The following is a 22,375-nucleotide window of genomic DNA, read 5'->3' as shown; positions in this document are numbered from 1 at the left end:
TTGGTCCTGGGGAATTGGGGAACTGAGTTCAATTCCCACTTCAGGCACAGGCAGCTCCTTGTGACTCTGGGCAAGTCACTTAACCCTCCATTGCCCCAGGTACAAATAAGTACCTGTATGCAATATGTAAGCTGCTGCATTGAGCCTACCATGAGTGGGAAAGCGCAGGGTACAAATGTAAGAAAAAAGATTAGCTTGAGTTATCTGCAGGAGAGAGGGCCCATTTTAATCCTATGGGCCCTGCTGTAGATAACTCAAGAAAAAAGCACAGCTGGGCCTTCAGGATTGAGATGAACAAAGTCCTTTATTTCAAGAAAGACCTGACATGGGCCGTGTTTCGGTGCAATAGCACCTGACTCAGGGGTCCAGAGTTGCACTGTTCAAAAAAACAGGACAATAAAATTCTAGTGGCAAATAATGTTATCCCCTAAGGAGAAATAAACCGACGGCATTTTTTTAAAAGTGTGGATGCCGTTGTATCCGCTCCATGGTGCGACTGCACCTCGAATATTGTGTCCAATTCTGGTCGTCGCATCTCAAAAAAGATATAAAGGAATTGGAGAAGATGCAGAGAAGAGCGACGAAAATGATAAAAGGGATGGAACGACTTCCTTATGAGGAAAGGCTGAGAAGGTTAGGGCTCTTCAGCTTGGAGAAAAGGCGGCTGAGGGGTGATATGATAGAAGTCTACAAGGTAATGAGCAGAGTAGAGCGGACAGATGTGAAGCGTTTGTTTACACTTTCAAACAACAACAAAACCAGGGGACACAAGATGAAGCTAGAATATGGTAGATTTAAAACAAACAGGAGAAAGTTTTTCTTTACTCAGCATGTAGTTGGACTCTGGAACTCGTTGCCGGAGAATGTAGTGACAGTAGCTGGCCTTACGGAGTTTAAGAGGGGTTTGGACAGATTCCTGAAGGAAAAATCCATTGAACATTATTTTTAAAATTATTTATTTTGGGGGGTTTTGCCGGATTCTTGAAGCCTGGATTGGCCGCTGTCGGAGACAGGATGTGGGCTTCATGGACCATTGGTCTTTTCTCAGTATGGCGGTGCTTGTGTGCTTATGATGTGAGTGTTTACTTTTTCTTAGGAGATACATTATTTGCCGCTAGGATTTTATTGTCCTGTTTTTTTGAACATTACAACTTTGGACCCCTGAGGCAGGTGTGTCACGCCAACACATGGTCCCTGTCGGGTCTTTCTTGAAATAAAGGACTTCGTTCATCTCAATCCTGAAGGCCCAGCTGTGCTTTTTACTTTTATTCTTTATATTTGTGTACTGTTTTACTTTCTCTTTTGTTACCCTGTAGATAACTCAAGCTAAGTAAAAGGCCCCTTTACTGAGCTGCAGCAAAAAAGCGGTCTTAGCATACCCTTACATGAGTCTTTCCCGCATGCTAAGGCCATTTTTTTTGCAGTAGGTCTGGTAATATTCAATGAAGAGACTGTGTCATTAAAAGACAAATATATATAGAGAGCATATCCTAAATATCATACAAAATTACAGATGCTTAAAATTGATATGAAATATAACGGTGGTCTCAGCTGATTTAGCTCATAAGCGCTTAAGAAGCTGATAACCCCTTATTCACTCATTGCACCAACTATAGTTCTTAAATTTATTTTTACATAAGTAGATGCCACTTACCTGATTGAGGAGCTCATAAATGCTTCAGCTGTTACATAGATGTTGTTAAGAGGCCCGTTTGTGCTTTGTTTTGCTGCTACAAAATAGGTGGCCATAAGTGCTTCCATGGTAATTTTTAAAAATGGCCACATGCTAATGGCAACATTAGTGCACAGAGAACAAGGAGTGGGAACAGAATTAGGCTCCTTGAAACCGACCAGAGAGGCTGGATAAGGATAGTGAACTTGAATAAATGAAGACTCAACAAGGTATCATGTTTCGACACACAGGGTAGCTTCTTCAGGAGACTTGGTATACGTTTAAAGAAAAATCTGGGTCTTGTAATTAATTTGCGTGTTCCCACCACCTATTCTGATCTCATACTCCCCCAGACTGCTCTTACACAGTCCAGGAATTAATAAACTCCATAATCAGAAGGACTCGCTGGGATATAAGAAGATAGTTTATTACAATCTCACCAAATGTAGTACAAGCAGTTCAGTCACTCATATGGTTGAGCAGCAGTTCAGGACACGTCTATCACTCGCCTTCTCTTGTAGCCTTCCTTGTCTTGTCTGATTTAATACCCCTTAGATTGGTTCTTACATACCATTTCAACTCCATTGGTTCCAATGGACCCCAGCTTTGTCACAGGGTTCTTTGGCCCTTATCAGTTGATCAGAATGACTTCACACGTTATCAAGCTCTAAGTATAAACAAGATATGCTTAGAGCGCATCTTGTTAGATGACTTTGCATTTTCCCCAAACTTTCCCCTAGCTCCCTCCTTTGGATGTTCTCACCCGGGGTGCAGCTGACCCAGTACTATCTCTACATAACCACAACAATCTTGTTCATGATGTCTTGTAGGTGCCAGTCTCCTCATTATCTAAAGAGTAGATTCCCTCCACCCTCTGTCAGCGCTCTGAGTACTTACTTCAGCATTTGCTACAGTAAATTGTAACTGTGTCAAAGGTGATCTCTGATTCTTACAGGCCTAGCTCTTAGCCTGAGCCCTGAGCCATTGTCCTGTATCTCAAGCAAGTGACAGTATATTTCTTCAGTCTTCAAGAGATGAAATCTGAAAAGGGGTGGTCTTTAAAAAGACTTTTAGGAGTTGTGATGAATAATGCTGCTTCTATATGCCACTGTAAAGCTCTAAAAAAACATATACCAAGGCTCCTGAAGAAGGCGCCCTGTGTGCCGAAACATGGTACCTTGTTGAGTCATCATTTATTAAAGTTCACTATCCCTATCCAGCATCTCTGGTCTGTTTCAAAGAGTCTAACTCTGTTCCCACTCCTTGTTTTCTCCGTGTTACTCCTTGTAGGATATTGATGTTCTTTCCACTCCTGTAGTTTCTCATTGAACATCAGCGCACAGCCATTAATGAAACAAATAGAAAATCATGATTTTTATGGCTGTGGTAAAAATGACCTTTAGCATTCAGGAATGACCTGTGTAAGGGCACACTAAAGGCATTTGTTACCACAGCTTAGAAAAAGGACCTCTTATAGCCGAAGGCCAGTCAATTCATTTAAAAAAAACATATGCATCGGAAAAGGCTCAGGGAGATGAGGACTCTAATGCCTCCTCAGCATCCCAAGTACTCCAAAAAACAACTGAAAGGTAAAGGTAACCCCCCCCCCCCCCCCTCACACGTGTACTCCAAAAGGCAATCCTGGAAAGTAGAGGTGGACCAAGAAATCTCAACAGCTGAAGGTCAGTAGAAGCAAAGTTGGTTCTACTGACTTCGCTTCTACTGACCTTCGGCTGTTGAGATTTCTTGGTCCACCCCTACTTTCCTCAGCATCCCAGAAATATTTGACTTGCTACATTATACCATGGGCTGGCAATTAAAAAAAAATCCCACACTAGTAGGTCTTCACCTCTTGGAATTTACCTTGACACAGGGATACATAAATGTTGTGGTGCTGAGATAACATCTACCAAGTGGGCTTGGAAAGAGCAGAGTGAAACTCATTGGCCCACATGTGCATCTGCTTTTACTAATGGGCCCTGCAGCTGATGTGTTATGGAACATTTTTATGCCAGCAGGCATTAGTCATTCTGCTTTTCAAAGTTCCAGGACACCTGTTTGTCTTGAGGTTAATCCACAACCTAAAATATAAACAGGTAATTTGGTCCATGAACAGCAGGGCACTGTTGTACGATCTGCAATGGCTTCAGAGAGCTAAAAAGGATGGGGAGTGGAATCACTCATTAAGTGTAACCTGTAACCACCATCATTAAACTTAAAGTACACCTATTTAAAATTTTCAGTCCTATGTAAAGAATGTAAAGCGAAGTGACAAGATTCTTTTCAGGTATATTGAGGAACGAAGGAAGACTAGAAATGGAATTGTAAAACTGAAAGATGCTGAGGACTGCTACGTGGAGAATGATGAGTTAAAAGCAGATGTGCTAAACAACTCCATTCCTTCTGTGTTCACTGAAGAAAATCCAGCAAAGGACCACAGTTGGCTAGGGGTATGCAGCCCCCAAATGTTTGTGTCATTTTTCATGGGAAAGACACCAGGGGATCTTAGTGGTAGGGAATGCCAGCACATGTAGGGACCCCCCCCCCCCAATGGAATCTTAGTGGAAAAGAATGCAAGCACACATGGAAAAGACACCGTGGTGTCTTAGTGGCATGGAATAAAAGCATGTATGGGAAAGATACTGGCAGAGAATGCAAACATGCATAGGAAAGACAGAATGGGATCTTATTTGCAGGGAACGGACGAAGGCATGGGAAAGACACCATGGGATCTTAGTGGCAGGGTGAGGGACAACACTACAGATCTGAAGAAGACCTGGGCAGCACAGTAATCAGGCACAAGTACTGGAGAAACCAAGTGGTCCTCTCTGCTAACAGCATCTGTGTTTCTCCTCCTTAGTGCAGTTCAAAATATGCACCCTAGTTCATAAAATCATTCATGGAAACGCTCCAGCCTACATGTCAGACCTGATAGACCCACCACCCAGGAATGCTAAAAAATCATCCTGCACATTCCTTAATCTACACTTCCCCAACTGCAAAGGTCTAAAATACAAAACAACGCATGCATCAACCTTTTCCTACCTGAGCACACAATTCTGGAACGCGCTACCACGGAACTTAAAAATGGCCTATGATCTAACCAATTTCTGCAAACTTCTGAAGACCCATCTCTTCAACACCACAAAGAACAACAAATATGAACTCCTATACATACATCCAGAATTGTCTTTAATAACTGATTGTTAATCTACTATTATGTTCTACTATTATCATGTTACCCAAGATCATTCTGTAATACCAAAAGTATATTTTCTTATGTATTTCCACTATTCATGATATATTGTAAGCCACATTGAGCCTGCAAAGAGGTGGGAAAATGTGGGATACAAATGCAATAAATAAATAACCATAATGGAGAGAGCTGAATTGTTTGCAAGTGCTGGCACCTAATATAAGAATTATAGAATGGGTTGTTTTATGCATGGTTTGGAGACAGCACAGATTCCTCTATCAGGCATCTTTCCCATCAAGGAAACCCTCAATCTCCAACCAAGTAACTTCAGTGTAAAGTCACCAGTTTCAGCAGATTGATTTCCACTGATTTGTTAAATTTTTGTTTTATTTTTATTTTTTAGGCTCACAGCACCAATAACACTGTGCTATAATATAATTCCTGGAATTTTCCACTCTTCCAAGAAATTTATACAGGTCACTTATTGGATCTTTTCCTGGAAAAGAATGGCATGATTAATAACACACAAGAAGAAACTCTTTTCCAAGGAAAGAATGTTCTAGAACAAGAGGTCATTATAAAGAATCCAAAAGAGCAGACTCAGGAACAACACCAGGGAATTTTATGTATATAAGTATAAACATAAGCAATTATATTAAATACATTTCTTTTTAGAAAGGGTGCAGGAAATATGAATGGATTCTTGGGAAAAATGATAGAGACAAAACTACGTCAGAATATGGGAGATAAGTTCATAGGATTCCTGGTTGTGAAGAAAGAAGGAGAAAGCCAAAAATCAATGGAAGTCTAAGGGACTGAGCCAAGAATTAAATTAGGTGGACTAAATAGACCTTAAGATCCTTATGTGGTGTCTTATTCTGTATTTTTATGCAAGCTGCACCAAGTACTAAATCTTGAAAGAAGCATTCAAGGAATGTAAAGGCAAAAATGCTTTGATCAGCTTTGAACCAGTGGGCTGCTGGGCTACTATTGGGTCACTGGATGGCTCTGATCAATCAAGCTAGGAGAACTTACATGGAGTCTGTGATTAAAATCTGCAACCCTGATCTTGTGACTGGGTGACTCTAATGAGTTTAAAATTGAAGCAGGAGGTTTGTATGGAGTCCATGACTGAGATCTGCAACCGAATCCCTTGTTCTGACCTGGTTTTACAGCCTGCCTCACTGACACAGCACTAACACAGACTACTCAGTAATTACTGTGGATTATTTTGGATTCGTATTTGGTAAATGAGACTTTTATTAGAGGTTCTAAGATATACAATGATTAAGTTATATACGCAATGATTAAGCTATATGACTGAAGAATCAATACCTATCTATAGTTAAAAAGAAACAATCATTACATCACTGGTCCCTGCATCCAGGCAATGCTAGGAGTTTCTAGACCAGGAAAATAAGCAATAATACACTATAATATACATGCGTCCATCACTGATCATTACATCATCCAGGCTTTTATCATCAGCTGGGGGGGGGGGGGGGGGCTGTTCACAGCGAAAGCTAGGAGTTTCTTTGACCAGGAAATATGGTTCTCTGCGCAGTATGTACGTTACTCACAGACGAGCTCCCCGTTTCAGTGACAGAAACTCCCTTTTTTATTAGGCTTGGAACTCATGTTCAGAGATAAGGAAAATTACAGAATGCTTGAGAATTTCTCTGTTTAGGTAAACAAGCCATACTGTGGGAATGTGGTCACATGTTTCTCAGTCCAGGTGGCCAGTCTGAACTCGAAACAGGGTCCAAATTAATTAGAGCTGTGTATTATCTTTCACACAAACAGAATTACTTCTAATCAAAAAATACAGACCTCGAGTACACTTGTCGGTCACTTAAATAGAGTTGAAAAGCAATCTCTAAAATCGTTCCATTACACCCCTGAAGACCATTTTAATCCTCAGGGCTTATTGAAGAGTTTTCTAGGAATACCATTTGTTCCAGCAACTCAGTAGGTGAACAATTAACTCTTGTTATTGAATCAAAGAGTTTTGCAGTAGAACTCTCTGGCATCGTAGATCTTAAAACTGACCACTAGGTGTCACCATTGCACAATGACTATGGCTCCCTTTCCTTAGAGGCTGTGAGGTCTTCCTCTCAACCCTTCTGAATGATTTGCTTTCAGTTTGATATACTTACATTTTTGATATTTCTTTGTATTTCTCAATCCGGAAATGGTGATCGCCATCACGGCATAATGTAAGCCACATTAAGCCTGCAAATAGGTGGGGAAATGTGGGATAGAAATGCAATAAATAAATAAATAAATAAAATATTACATCTGCTTTAAACACATGGATAAAAAAGCTGATTATAAATCCGCATTAAAAAAGTCACAAAGATGTTAGTATTCTGCCAGCCCTGTCTGAGTAGAGTTAAGCAGACAACTTTGATTAAGTTTGTCTGGATATTTAGTCCAAATCCATTTGGGCTGAACATTCGGTCTGAAGTTAACCATGTCAAATTGTCTGGTTCACCATAGGCCTTCAATTTGGCTAGCCTGTGTCACTCAGGTAATTTTAGGGTTCCTTTTACTAAGGTGCACTGAAAAGTGGCCTGCGCTGGTGTAGATGCATGTATTGGACACATGCAGGTCCATTTTTCAGTGCACCAACAAAACAGGCCTTTTTTTTTGGCCGAAAATGGATGTGCGGCTAAATGAAAATTGGTGCGCATCCATTTTGGGCCTGAGACCTTACCACCTCCCATTGACTTAGCGGTAAGGTCTGACTGGCAGTAATCATCAGTGCATGTACGATGCCAATTACCGTCCGGTTAATGCCACGTACTGGAAAATATATTTTCTGGCGCATAAAAAATGAAATTACCGCCCAGGCCATGCGGTAGCCAGGTGGTAGTTCCAAATTGGTGCACATTGGGCATGCATAGGCACCTTCGCAGCTTAGTAAAAGGGCCCCTCAGTCATCCATATCATCATTGAGCAGCTAAAGTGAAAGTGTCGCCTTCTTTTGAATGGATCAATTTTGGCCAAGAAGCTGCCTGGAGAAAATTCCAGCCATCACAGTTGTCAGGCTATCTCCAAAAAGTAGCTGGACAAAGCTTTTCAATATGGACATTAAATTAAGTATATACATTTTCTGAGTACTGATTCCCAAACCTGGTCCTGGAGGCACTCCAGCAAGTCAGAGTTTCGGGATATCCACAATGAATATTTATGAGAGATATTTGCATGCACTGCTTCCTCTGCAAGCACATCTCTCTCATGAATATATCATTGTAGATATCCTGAAAGCCTGACTGGCTGGGGGGCCTCCGGGACTAGGTTTGGGAACCACTGCCCTGGATTCTATATAAGATGACCAAAGTTGGGCGAGCAAATTTGGGCACCCAGTGCATGCCCAAATTAATGAGTGAACAAGGTGTCAACAACCAATAATTGGAGTTCATTGGGAACAATTTTGATTTGCAGGTGTATCTATAACATCTGTGCTTAAATTTCATAGCACGCAACTCAAACGGGGTGTGGCTATGGGCGGATCAGAGGGTGTTCCCAGAAGTTAGGCGTGATGTTATAGACTACTATGACTTGCGCACCCAACTGCCATAAATTTGGATCTCAAAACAATACCTTCTGATACCTGGTACAATCACTGGTACTTAGTCATCTGGACTATTGTAACTCACTCTACACCGGTTGTAAAGAGCAAATACTCAAAAAACTCCAGACAGCCCAGAACACGGCAGCCAGACTTATATTCGGCAAACCAAAATACGAAAGCGCAACACCCCTCCGCGAAAAACTACACTGGCTCCCACTCAAAGAACGCATCACGTTCAAACTCTGTACCTTGTTCCATAAAATCATCCATGGTGACGCCCCAGCCTACATGTCGGATCTAATAGAACTACCACCCAGAAATGCAAAAAACTCCTCCCACACATTCCTCAATCTTCATCCTCCTAAATGCAAAGGCTTGAAATACAGATCGATGCCTGCATCAACCTTTTCCTACACAAGTACACAGCTCTGGAAGTCACTGCCACGTAACCTGAAATCGGTCTACGAAGTGACCACTTTCTGCAAATTCCTGAAGACTTATCTCTTCGACAAAATATATCACAAAGAACAACATGCATAACTCCACCTTCTTCTAGATATCCAGGAATGCTCTTTATGACTTTTGCTCCCATACCTTCTTGTACCTAATGCCTTTGACTCTAACACTATCATGTATTTCACCATCATGTAACCAAAACTTGCTATAAATCCAAATGTACATTCTTTTCTATTTCCAATATCCACGATGAATTGTAAGCCACATTGAGCCTGCAAAAAGGTGGGATAATGTGGGATACAAATGTAATAATAATAATAATATATACATATTTTTTTCACATATAAAGGGATCCTCAGAATAGTGGCATATTCAAGCACAGCATAGAGCTTTTAGTGGTAGCGTAGCCCTTCCTCACCGATCCCGGATTTTGTATTTTTGTGTATTTTTTAATATTTAAATTCCCAACTTTGATTTATCATCAACCCACATCTTCTCATATTTATCTTCTTTAAAATGCACTTCTTTTTCAAACAGCACATAAGATAAATGTTTGAAAAAGACATGCATTTTGCAAAAAAAATAAAACAAAATTAAGAAGATAAATATGAGAAGAGGTGGGCTAGATGGACCATGGTCTGACCCAGTATGGCTATTCGTATGTTCTTATGACAGCTATTGCCTACCACAAAAGCTGATTAAAAGCTGAGCGGATTGAAAGGGAAATAGATGAACCATTTTTCACCAGACTTCACTTTCCAGAATTATTGATCTACCGGTAATATATCACATTTATGTCTCTCCCTTTCAAGAGTGGAACTAGCTGTATTTTCCTTGATTGTATTAATTGCATCTTCCTATTGCCATGGTTTTCATGCATTGTGTACCCCATTAGCAAGCAGGGTTGGCCCAACCATTAGGTAAGACTAGGCAGTCACCTAGGGCAGCAGCTTAAGGGGGAGGAGGCACCAAAGAGCAATTACAGTCAAGAAGAAGCCACATAAATTCAAAGAAAGGTCAAAGCTGACTTTTAACTGCAGCACGGCTGGGCAGTTTTCGAATGGCCCTTTTACCTGGGGTAATGACTTTTGGAAATTGCACTCAATATCTAAGTGCTTTCTAACTGATATTTAAATTCCAGTGCTGTCAAATGTGTATATTTTTGATACTATTTCACTGTAGTTCTATTATTAGGTTTCAATTTACAGTTTTCAAGTTTACCTCATTTATTGTATTTATATTTATTCTTGGTTATTTTACTATTGTTATGCTGTAAATTTTATGTTAAACTGTACCCGCTGTTCACTGCCTTGGGTGAATCTCTTCATAAAGGTGGTTAATAAATCTCAATAAATAAATTATTTGTGTGGGTATGATACACAGGCACACAGTTTAACATTTAAAAGCATGATGCCCTGGGGGGCATTAGGTGTCTGAAAATTAATTGGGGAGAGCTTCAGACTGCTCAAAACACAGCAGCCAGACTCAAATTTGGGAAAACGAAATACGAAAGCGCCAAACCCCTAAGAGAAAAACTACACTGGCTCCCTTTAAAAGAACGAATTGTGTTCAAAGTTTGCACCTTGGTCCACAAAATCGTTCACGGGGAAGCTCCGACCTACATGTCAGACCTCATAGACTTGCCTACTAGGAAAGATCATCACAAACATTCCTCAATCTCCACTACCCCAGCTGTAAAGGACTAAAATATAAATCCACATACGCATCCAGCTTCTCCTACATTTGCACGCAACTATGGAACGCATTACCGAAGGCCATAAAAACAACACATGACCTAACAATCTTCTGTAGACTACTGAAAACTGACCTGTTCAAGATGGCATACCATAACGATCCATCCTATATACAAAATAAATAGACTCTACACGAACTAGACAAAACCGAACTCTTGTCGCTTGACTGTTTAACCTCACTGCTATTAATGAAAGCTACACAATACGCACTACCACTTCATTTCCTAAGTTGAAAATGATAACTCTATAGTCGATGACCTAACCTATGTTACAACTCACTATCACTCAGAAACCTCCATGTAATACCATAATGTATTCCTCTGTACCATGTAGGTATGCACCTTAATGCAAAACCAGTTGTAATTTTGTACCCGGAAAAGGAGGTCACTCAGAAACCACTATGCAATACCACAATGCACTCTTCTTAACCATGTATGTGTGCACCTTAATGTAATACCATTTGTAATCCTGTACCCGGAAACGGCGATCGCCATCACGGCAAAGTGTAAGCCACATTGAGCCTGCAAATAGGTGGGAAAATGTGGGATACAAATGCTACAAATAAATAAATAAAATACGGCTGAAGGTTCATCTAAGGTACCCAGTAGCCTTGCGCCAATCCTATTAGCAAGGAACCAAGATACTGCCTCAAATCCCTGTTGTTTAATTCAAACTTCAATTGTTTCTTGAAAGTAAGTAAGAAAGAATAAATTCCAAAGACAATAGTCCCGCAGAAGACATGGTGCTGGCAGACAAAGTCCTAAGCTGTGAACTGTACCCTTCCGCCATAGCATAATTCATCAGACTGAGCATCTATCTCTTACAGTTTAAGGATGGGAGGCTTCGTTATTTCTGGACCTTGTTAAAAAGGTGATTGCCAAAGAAAACGGTCATCAAATGCCATTTATACTGGCTCAGGTTCTTTACAAAATCCAAAGTAGCTAATGGAGAATTTCACTCCAGCAGTAAAAGTATTTTCTAGTGTAGAGTCTGTCTTTTTGGCAGATTTTCACAGGGTTCTATCGCTCACAGTGGGGCCTATTTACTGAGCTGTGTTAGATGTTTAATAAGGATTTTAATGTACACTAACATCAAGACACCATGTTAACAGTTTAATGCAGTGTATTAATGGTTAGTGCGTTCTAGCTGCCACATTAAACAGCTAATAAATAAAATAAATAAATAAATAAATAAATAATGTGGAAATTCTTATTAGAAGGCATGGTATGGATGGAAACTGTATCTTGCAGTTAATGTGGATGTTGTCACTGACTCCTGAATTCTGCACATGCTCCCGAGATGCGTGCACAAATTAATTGACCAACGAGCTCTTAACCATCAATATTTGGGTGCTAACATCCAATTATTGATGTTAATTGGCAATCAAATTTGCATGTGTACGTGGCTGAGCACTATTCTATAAGGCAGTGCACCTAACTCCCATAACATGTACTTCAAAATGCGGTGTGGCCATGGGAGTATCAGAGACATTCCAAAAAGTCGACGTACAACAGAAAAACAAACTCTCGCAGCTAATCATACAGACAGACATGAATACAGTGAAGGTGAGTTTAAAACAATTGCCAGATAACGAGAGATATCAATTGTTTATTAACAACCACGACTTGGCATGGGCCGTGTTTTGGCCAAATGGGACTGCATCAGGAGTCTAAAAATAGATACAAATCATAAAGAATAAATAAAATTTATATATAAAAAGCTTTAAAACATAAAAACATAAAAAAAGGGACCATACAGACTCTAAATAGCATTCTAAATGCTGCAAATAATACAAAACCTTACTTGCAGGAATAATATGATTTTGCAGGTGTATATGCTCAAAATAATAATTAATAAATGATGCAAAATAATAAAACTTAATCCAACATGTCTATGAATGATATTAACCGAACATACATCAACTGGTACTATTACATTACAGATGAGAAAAGTCGTTGAATTGGAAATTGTCTTCATAAAGACCATAGTGTAGCAAAGAGAGGGAACTAAGCACAAACAAAGTCCAAGCAAAAAAAAAAAAAACAGCACAAAGGGCCTTTAAAAACAAAAGGGACACAAATACTTGTATTGAAAAAAGTTTTAATAATCAAATTTGATTGTAGAAAGACCCGACATAAAGACCAAACCTGACCAAACATGCAACATTTTATTATGCACCTCACTTTGTTTTCTTCCACAAACGTCTGTCACATTTTGACCCATTATTTACTCAGTATAACATTAAGCACTGCATACGTTGTTTCAAATAGCCATAATTTATCCAGCACAAATATTTTGACTCAATTTAAATTGTGCAATTTTATGCACTCTAAACGATGATTAAATTTATTCTCCTTTTTTTATTGTTTGTTTTTGCTTGTTTATTTCTTTTCATTTTTGACACACTACAAATTTTATGACACTCAAGGTATGGTATTTCTTTATTTAGCTCATTGTGACAACTTGCACTTGACTCTTTATTCTAATTGGCTGTTCTTATCTTCCATGTTTTGTTGCACAGTGATTCTAACCTTGAGATACCATTGTTACCAGGCGGATCTTTTCAGTTATTCCTGTGAGGCATAATTTTCAATTCAAATTATATTATTTCATTTTTTGTTCTTCTTTTTATTATATCATTTCCTTCCTTATGGACAATATTTTACATTCCAAAAAGTTATACATGTAGTTACAGAATACTCGCTCAGCTCCACTCAGCTTGGGCGCCAGCATTTACACCTGGTTTTGGCAAGCATAAGTCTGGCCCTTAACGTTTGAGTGTAGAATCGGCACTAAGTGTGATTCTTTAAAGGGTGTGTGCCCTTTATATAATTATGCTTAGCGCCAATCTTGCGGTGAGAGTCTACCGAGGCAGAGGAACGCTGAGATCCCACAATGAAGCAACAGCAATAAAAAGGAGTGGGAAATAGGCCAGGCTAACCAAAGACAAACGAGGAGACTTCAATCGATTGTAGATAGTTTATCGGTGAATACTCGACACAGTACCGTGTTTCTGGCTATGTTTATAGTACCACCCCCCCCCCCCCCCCCGAAATTCAATGCTGGTGGCTGGATACGGCCCCGACTTTGACTTTCCAAATTCACCAGCAACAGTGGGAGTTAGTCAGTCTAATTCCCGCTGTCTCAATATCAGGACTATTGTGTTGAACTAGTGGAACCATTGGGATTTTGTGATTTGAATTCATAAATATGTGAGTTATGCATGTGTGTGTGTGTGTGGGGGGGGGATATTTCTATAAGCAGGTGTGTACTGTAAGCATAGGGTAGATGTGCCAACATACACATGGAACTGACTCCTTATGGAATACCAACTAGTTGAAAAGTATACACCATGACATGATGCCACATACTTTGGCTGTGGTCATGCACAGAGGTGGAATTTGGGGGGGGGGGGGGTATGCGTGCTGAGTATACAAGTACATCCATAAATTATAAATTTATGAGTACGGCTGGTACTCATCAGGAGTCTTTAAATAAAATACGTAACAACGTCAAATGGTCAATATATGTAGACACAAGAGGATGGAACAATATGGTCTTTAAAAAGACCTTTGAGTAGAAAATACATCGGTTCTAAAATGAGCAGACTGATGTCTCCACGTTTGTCTCTGGTTAGCCTGGTCTATTTCCCACTCCTTTTTATTGCTAGCGCCAATCTTTTCCATTTTTGATCATGATTTATAGAATTCGGACTTGTATGTTTACTGCTAATGTGGCAGACAACACTGCACTTATCTAATGGGGTAATTCTATAAACTGGACGCTGGCGTTTACACAGTAGTTACATTTAGCATTAGGAACCACTTTCAGTACATGGCGCTGAAAAGACGGCAGCGATAAAAATCCGTGTGGAGTGCTATTCTAAAAATGGTGCGCTGAGTTGCGTGACATTTATAGAATACTGCTTAGAGCCGGCTTCCACGTCAAACTTTGGGTGCAATGATTTACATCAACTGAAACCTGATCTAAATCCTGGCTTGTAAGTTAGACACGGATCCCTGGTATTCAGTAATACTGCACGCATCTTTCGTGAATGATCCTCCCATGCCCAGACCTCCTTTTGAGTTGCGTGCTACAAGATTTGCATGTGGATCTTTATAGAATAGCACAGTTTTTCCCAAATCTGGATCTGGAGGCACTCCAGCCAGTCAGGTTCTCAGGATACCCACAATGAATATTCATGAGATAGATTTGCATGCAGTGGAGGCAGTGCATGCAAATCTCTCTCATGAATATTCATTATGGGCATCCTGAAAACCTGACTTGCTGGGGTGCCTCCAGCACAAGGTTTGGGAACCACTGGAATAGCGCTTAGCAAGATGCAGACGCAAATCTAAAATGTTGCCAATTAACTTCAATAATTGATTCTTAGCATCTAATTATTAGCGCTAATTAGCTCACTAGCCAATTTAGTTGCTGTTTATATGGGACATGCAGGTCATGAACCATAAAATAACTTTACAACAGTAATTGAGAATTGAAGAGCTAAATAATAAGAAATACACAGAATGTGAATCTCATGTCAGCTTGCCCTTCTGCTGAGGAGACAGGCAGATATGGAGTCATAACAAAGATATGTGTAGTGAGAGAATATTGTAAATGAAGTAATGCAAGGGAAAATTTGCTGCTGACCATGAAAAGCAGATAATGGAAAAGACACAACTTTAGTTGCTGGGAAGATGGTTTTTGCAAAGTAGGATAACGTTACTGACCTTACTTATGATAAGCAAATATGTTATGGAGAGCTTTGCTTCTGTAAGATAGAATTTACTAGAATTTACTAGAATATGCTGAATATGCTGACTTTGTACTTCCAATACTAGCCTATGGGAGAAAAGAGTATAAAGGGGAGAATCATGGACAGAGGCAGTCAGAGAGCTAATGTCAGAGGTCACGTTCTGACCCGGTTGCTGTCTCATATGAGAATTAATTAATTAATTAATTATATTATGTAGTCTAATTGTATTCCTGATTGGTAAGTGTAATAAACAATTATTGATTATTCTCATGTCTTTCTGTGTCTTTCTGTCTCTCCACCTGGTGGTGTTAGGACCATATTCTCTGGAGTGCTGGACATTCCAGCTTGCAGGTAAATAGTACCTTTATACCTGGGAGAGGGCAGAAAGATAAACATTGCACACACATTTCAGCCTAAAGTGCAATTTTGCGTGTGGAAATTTGTGCCCATTGACTGACCTCTGGATTCTATATAGTGCGCCTAAAGATCTGTGCTGAAATCTAGGCATATTCTATAACGTGTGTAACTTAATTGGCTTAACAAGCTAATCAGCATTGATAACAGCACTTAACAAGCAATAATGAGCCCTAATTGGCAATAATTAGAATTTACACGCACAACTCGCTAAGTGTATTCTGTAATGAACTGCGCCTAAATTCTAATACGTACAGTTCAAACGGGACATGGCTGTGGGCAGGGAAATAGGCGTTTTGTGGGCGTTCCAAAATTTACGCACGCAGTTATAGAATATGGCCCAGTGTGCAGGGATGTGGGCTGCGTTTTCGTTGTCCTAAATGAACACGCATACTTTTAGGCACTAGGGTTTCCACCTAAGCGTGTTCTATATTCACCACCTAAATCTAGGCGCCGCTTATAGAACATGCTTAAGTGGACATCCTTACCACATGGATTCTTTAGGTGCCATATATCATTGTTATTGAACATTTTTATCTTGCTCTATTCTTATGCACCTGTTACGAATTATTCACTTTATCCCTCCAATTCATTCGTTACTTAACTTTTGCATCTAATTTCTGTGATATTTTCATTTACTGTCATTGTATTACCTATCTGTATTATTACCCTGTTAATGGTGATCACCATTGCGACATAATGTAAGCCACATTGAGCCTGCAAATAGGTGGGAAAATGTGGGATACAAATGCAGCAACTAAATAAATAAATAGAATTTGCCCCTGAATTCAGCCGATGTGCATATGATTGTACATACACACATAACTGCTGACTGTATCGACATGACCGTAGCATGAACGTTAAGCTGTGGTGCTAGATTCAGAGTCGGCTTTTCGCCATCTCACTTTCTGAAGTACGTCATGCCTATGTAACAGTCTTATCTAGTAATGCTTATTTAGTTACTTGTTTCTACATCTAAGCAGGGTAATAAAATGCTTCAGAATAGACAGTGCAAAGAAAGAATAACATGACCTGTAAACATGTACCGGATAATTCTGTCACAGGGTGCCTACTGTACATAAGTACATAAGCATCGCCATGCTGAGACAGACCAAGGGTCCATCGAGCCCAGCACCCTGTCACCGACAGCGGCCAAAAGAACAAGCAATTTGTCCTGCCCATCCTAGAAATACTGTATTATTCCCTTATCCATTGAATAACGTTCTATGGCTTTGTTCTCCAGGAAGCCGTCCAACCTTTTTTTGAAGTCCACTAAGTGAACCGCCTTAACCACCTTTTCCGGCAGCGAATTCCAGAGTTTAGCTACGCATTGAGTGAAGAAACATTTCCTCTAATTCATTTTAAATTTACCACACTGCAGCTTCATCGCATGCCCCCTTGTCCTAGTATTTTTTGAAAGCGTAAACAGACGCTCCACATCGACCCGTTCCATTCCACTCATTATCCTATAGACCTCTATCATATCTCCCCTCAGCCGCCTTTTCTCCAAGCTGAAGATACTGGTTATGGTGCCTATTTCAAGGCATCTACCTTTCTTTATAGTGTACTAGCACAGCGGCCAAAAACACATTTGTATTTAAGGCACAAGCGCAAAGAGTAGCCCTACAGCTGGAGTAAATGCCGGAGCCTAGTTGAGAGCTAGAAAGTACTTCAACTATAATATTCTGTATCATTTATTTGTGCTTGTGTGCTCCACTCACGTGAATGTCCACCAGCACCATCAAATCATGATAATGTAATGTGAGGGAGTCTTTTCCACTAGTTGGTCTTCTACAAGAAGTCATTACGTGTGGAAGTAGCCACTTATTTGTGTAAATGACTGTAATACCGGTATTTATGTGCCTTCTTGCTGCCTACAACCAGGTGAATCCTCACAGAATTATTCCCAAGGTGCCTTTTTGGGGACTCAAGCAATCCCACAAGCTTTGCCGCAGTCTGTATCTAACAGGCCCAGTCCACTAGATCTTTGTGCTTACATAAGAGGCTCCTTGCATTCACTCCTTTCCATTCCCTGAAAATGGCTTCCATTTCTGATGATGCAACGTTCTTGCCAGGATTCAGTAAACAGAGTGGTTTTTGCAGCTGAGTAAATGCTGGGACCATAACCCAATATGTGTTGAATTCTTTAAAACAAAAAGTATTGTCTGGCTGCCAGACAATGTTGTAAATTAGGCAATCTAGAATGCTGCTGTCAACATCTACTTTGGAGGATAAGCATTGTTCTGGTTGCGAAGGAAACACCACTGGATGTGCAAAGTGTTAACTGGAATAAAAAAAGAATCTTAGTTGCTTATTTGATCTTCATCTGTCTGCTCAATTTCTTCAACTGGTGTAACAGAGTGGGTTTGCTGTTTTGTCAAGACAAATAACCCTCTTCTGAACTGCCCTCTTGAATTCAAACAACCAAGATTTACTATAAGCAACATGAAGGCCTTTTCCCTTGAAAGTTACCTAACAATTTTGAGAGCTTATAATGTAATGTGAGGGAGTCGATAAGTCGCTGCCACATCCCCTTACGAATACTCCCTCATAATGTATGAACCACCTTAAAACTCATAGTTGCATCCAAGGAGGAAGAGACAATGGAAGGGGTGGAGCCAGGAAAGCACGGTCCAGGAAGTATAAAAACCTAGGGCACAGCTAGTTTAAGGATGCCCAGAGGGAAGCAGCAATGCCCCACTGCAAATGCCTCCACCATCTATGTATGAACTGCAACTGCTACAGTCAGGTAGGCCAACTTCAACTTGGAGCCTTGCAGATTGGTAATTTTGACCCAGCTGGTCACAGGCTGGCCTTAAGTGAATGTTATAGACTGTATTGATAATTCTGTGGAACCATGCCAGAGCACTACCAGGCTGGGAGACATTAAGTTACGCCATAGACCCGTAGAAGCAGGCCACCCAAGAGCATTGCTATGTTTGACTTTTCCCCCACCTGTGAGTGGAACAGGACCCCTACACGACACTTTTAATAAATATAAGTGGGATGGGACGACTTCCCTATGAAGAAAGACTAAGGAGGCTAGGGCTTTCCAGCTTGGAGAAGAGATGGCTGAGGGGAGACATGATAGAGGTATATAAAATAATGAGTGGAGTGGAACAGGTGGATGTGAAGCGACTGTTCACGCTTTCCAAAAATACTAGGACTAGGGGGCATGCGATGAAACTACAGTGTAGTAAATTTAAAACAAATCGGAGAAAATTGTTCTGTACCCAACGCATAATTAAACTCTGAAATTCGTTGCCAGAGAACATGGTGAAGGCGGTTAGCTTGGCAGAGTTTAAAAAGGGGTTAGACGGTTTCCTAAAGGACAAGTCCATAAACCACTACTAAATGGACTTGGGAAAAATCCACAATTCAGGGAATAGCATGTATAGAATGTTTGTACGTTTGGAAAGCTTGCCAGGTGCCCTTGGCCTCGATTGGCCGCTGTCATGGACAGGATGCTGGGCTCGATGGACCCTTGGTCTTTTCCCAGTGTGGCATTACTTATGTACTTTACCTGCACCATTGTGTGGCTCCGATTTGTCTTGGCTCCAGACCTGCCTTCGTTTATGTTACCACAGCAGTCATAAAATAACAAGAGTATTGGGCACCCAAGGAGAGCCTACAGCCTTATGCCCACCCCCAATTAACTTTCAGGCCCCTAATCTGCACCACCCCAAGATAAGTAGATGGATGATTTTCTTTATAAAATGCTAGCATAAGTGGCAGTCATGGACATATGCATTAATCATTTGGAAATAATTTATGGATGTACTTGTATACTCAGCCCATGTCCTCTCCCACCCCCCACCCCCACCCCCACCAATTCCACCTCTTTGCATGACCATAGCCAAAGTATGTACCATCATGTCATGGTGTATATTTTTCAACTAGTTGGTATTCCATAAGTAGTCAGTTTCATGGGTATGTTGCCACATCTACCCTATGCTTATAGTACACACCCCCATACAGAAATACCCCCACATGTATAACTCACATAGTTAGGAATTCAAATCACAAAATCCCAATGGTTCCACTAGTTCAACACAATAGTCCTGATATTGAGACAGCGGGAGATAGACCGGCTAACTCCTGCTGTTGCCAGTGAACCTGGTAATTCAATGTCGGGGCCGTTTCCGACCATCAGCATTGAATTTCTGGGGGTTTATTTGGCACTACAAACATAGCCGGTAGCTTCACTGGCTGACTGGCTAGGTTCTAGCAGCCATAGATAGACCTCCTATTTACAGGGATCTATCTGACCACTAAACGTAACTGGTCAGATGGTGAAAATCAGTGGTAACCAGGCTAGCCGCTGACCAGGATATTCAGCGGGAGATAACTGGTAATCTCCTGCTCTGTATTGGCAGATAGCTGGCTTCAGTGTATTTAATTTTTGGTGACTTTTGCAGAATTAGGGGGTATATGTTCATGTCATGTTTGTTTTATTTGTTAAATCACTTAAGTCATACCCATGAAACTGACTCCTTATGGAATACCAACTAGTTAAAAAGTATACACCATGACATGATGGCACATACTTTGGCTGTGGTCATGCAAACATAAAGGAATCCTGTTCAGAAGGAATGGATCCTCAGGAGCTTAACCGAGATTGGATAGCAGAGCCGGTAGTGGGAGATGGGGCTGGAAGTTGGGAGGCGGGGATAGTGCGGGGCAGACTTATACAGTCTGTGCCAGAGCCAGTGGTGGGAGGCGGGACTGGAGGTTGGGAGGCAGGGATAATGCTGGGCAGACTTATATGGTCTGTGCCAGAGCCGGTGGTTGGGAGGCGGGGATAGTGCTGGGCAGACTTATACGGTCTGTGCCAGAGCCGGTGGTTGGGAGGCGGGGCTGGTGGTTGGGAGGTGGGGATAGTGCTGGGCAGACTTATACGGTCTGTGCCCTGAAGAGCATAGGTACAAATCAAAGTAGGGTATACACAAAAAGTAGCACACATGAGTTGTCTTGTTAGGCAGACTGGATGGACCGTGCAGGTCTTTTTCTGCTGTCATCTACTATGTTACTATGAATCTAAGTGGTTTACATGATTATAAGAATAAAAGGTGAAAAGAGAGAGAAAAAGATAAATACAGGACAATTCAAGCAACTTGCAGAAAACAATACGAGAAAGGAGAGAAGAGATAATACAATATTACATGAAGGATAAAACAAGGAAGGGAGAAAACAGGACAGAGGAAATAACTTTCTTGCTGTAAACATGGAGTTTGCAAAGTTGTCTAGTAGGTATCAGCTCCTTTGCTCATTTTGGAAGAAAAAGCTGTGGAGAACTAATGAGTCTTAAGATGAGATCTGAAGTTAGATATTGAGGGCCCGTTTTACTACGCCGCGTAGGCGCCTATGCACTCCCAACAAGCGCCAAAACGGACTTACCGCGTGGCTCTTGTGGTAATTTCACTTTTGGCGCGTGTGCGCTACGCGCGTCTGAAAAATATTTTTGATTTTCTGGCACACGTAGCGGATTCACGCCAAGTGGCATCTGATGCGTAGGTTCTTACCGCCCAAATTCTTTACCGCTAGGTCTATGGCTGGTGGTAAAGTCTGAAACCCGAAATGGACGCGTGGCAATTTTGATTTTGCCGCATTTTCGGCAAAAAAAGGCCTTTTTACAGGTGCGCAAAAAAATGATTCTGTGCACACCCAAAACCCACGCCTACGCTTCCGCAGGCCATTTTTCAGCGCGCCTTTGTAAAAGGATCCTTGAGGGTTCTAGTCTCAAGTAGAGAACACAGACCTGTTTTACTGTGTCTATTTCGGACACTAGGGGGCTCATTTTCAAAAGAGAAAAACATCCAAAAGGTGGCATAAACTGGCAGATGGACAATTTTCTTGCAATCACTATTTTCTAAACCCATTTTAAAGACATTTTTGTATGCTGTTCGTCTGCAGTGCATCCAAATCACAAGGAGGCGTGCCAGGGGTGTATTAAGGGCAGGATTTGGGCGTTCCTAACACGTGAACGATTTTATGCCATAACGGAACAAAATTAAAATGTCCAGGGCTAAAAGTTGGACATTTTGGTCTAGACCTGTTTTAATAAAGACTCAGCCACAAAAAGTGCCCTAAATGACCAGATGACCACTGGAGGAATAAAGGAATGATGCCCCCTTACTCCCCTAGTGGTCACTGACCCCCTCCCAACTCCTAAAGATGTGAATGAAACAGTACATACCAGCCTCTTTTTTTTTTACATTTGTACCCCGCGCTTTCCCACTCATGGCAGGCTCAATGCGGTGGGCAATGGAGGGTAAAGTGACTTGCCCAGAGTCACAAAGAGCTGCCTGTGCGTGAAGTGGGAATCAAACTCAGTTCCTCAGGACCAAAGTCCACCACCCTAACCACTAGGCCACTCCTCCACTGTTGCTACTATTTGAGATTCTACATGGAATGTTGCTATTCCACTAGCAACATTCCATGTAGAAGTCGGCCCTTGCAGATCACCAATGTGGCCGCGCAGGCTTCTGCTTCTGTGAGTCTGACGTCCTGCACGTAAGTGCAGGACGTCAGACTCACAGAAACGGAA

The sequence above is a fragment of the Microcaecilia unicolor genome, chromosome 8 (genome assembly GCF_901765095.1).
Source record: "Microcaecilia unicolor chromosome 8, aMicUni1.1, whole genome shotgun sequence".
In the NCBI taxonomy this organism is placed as follows: domain Eukaryota; kingdom Metazoa; phylum Chordata; class Amphibia; order Gymnophiona; family Siphonopidae; genus Microcaecilia; species Microcaecilia unicolor.
This window is presented reverse-complemented; position numbering follows the sequence as displayed.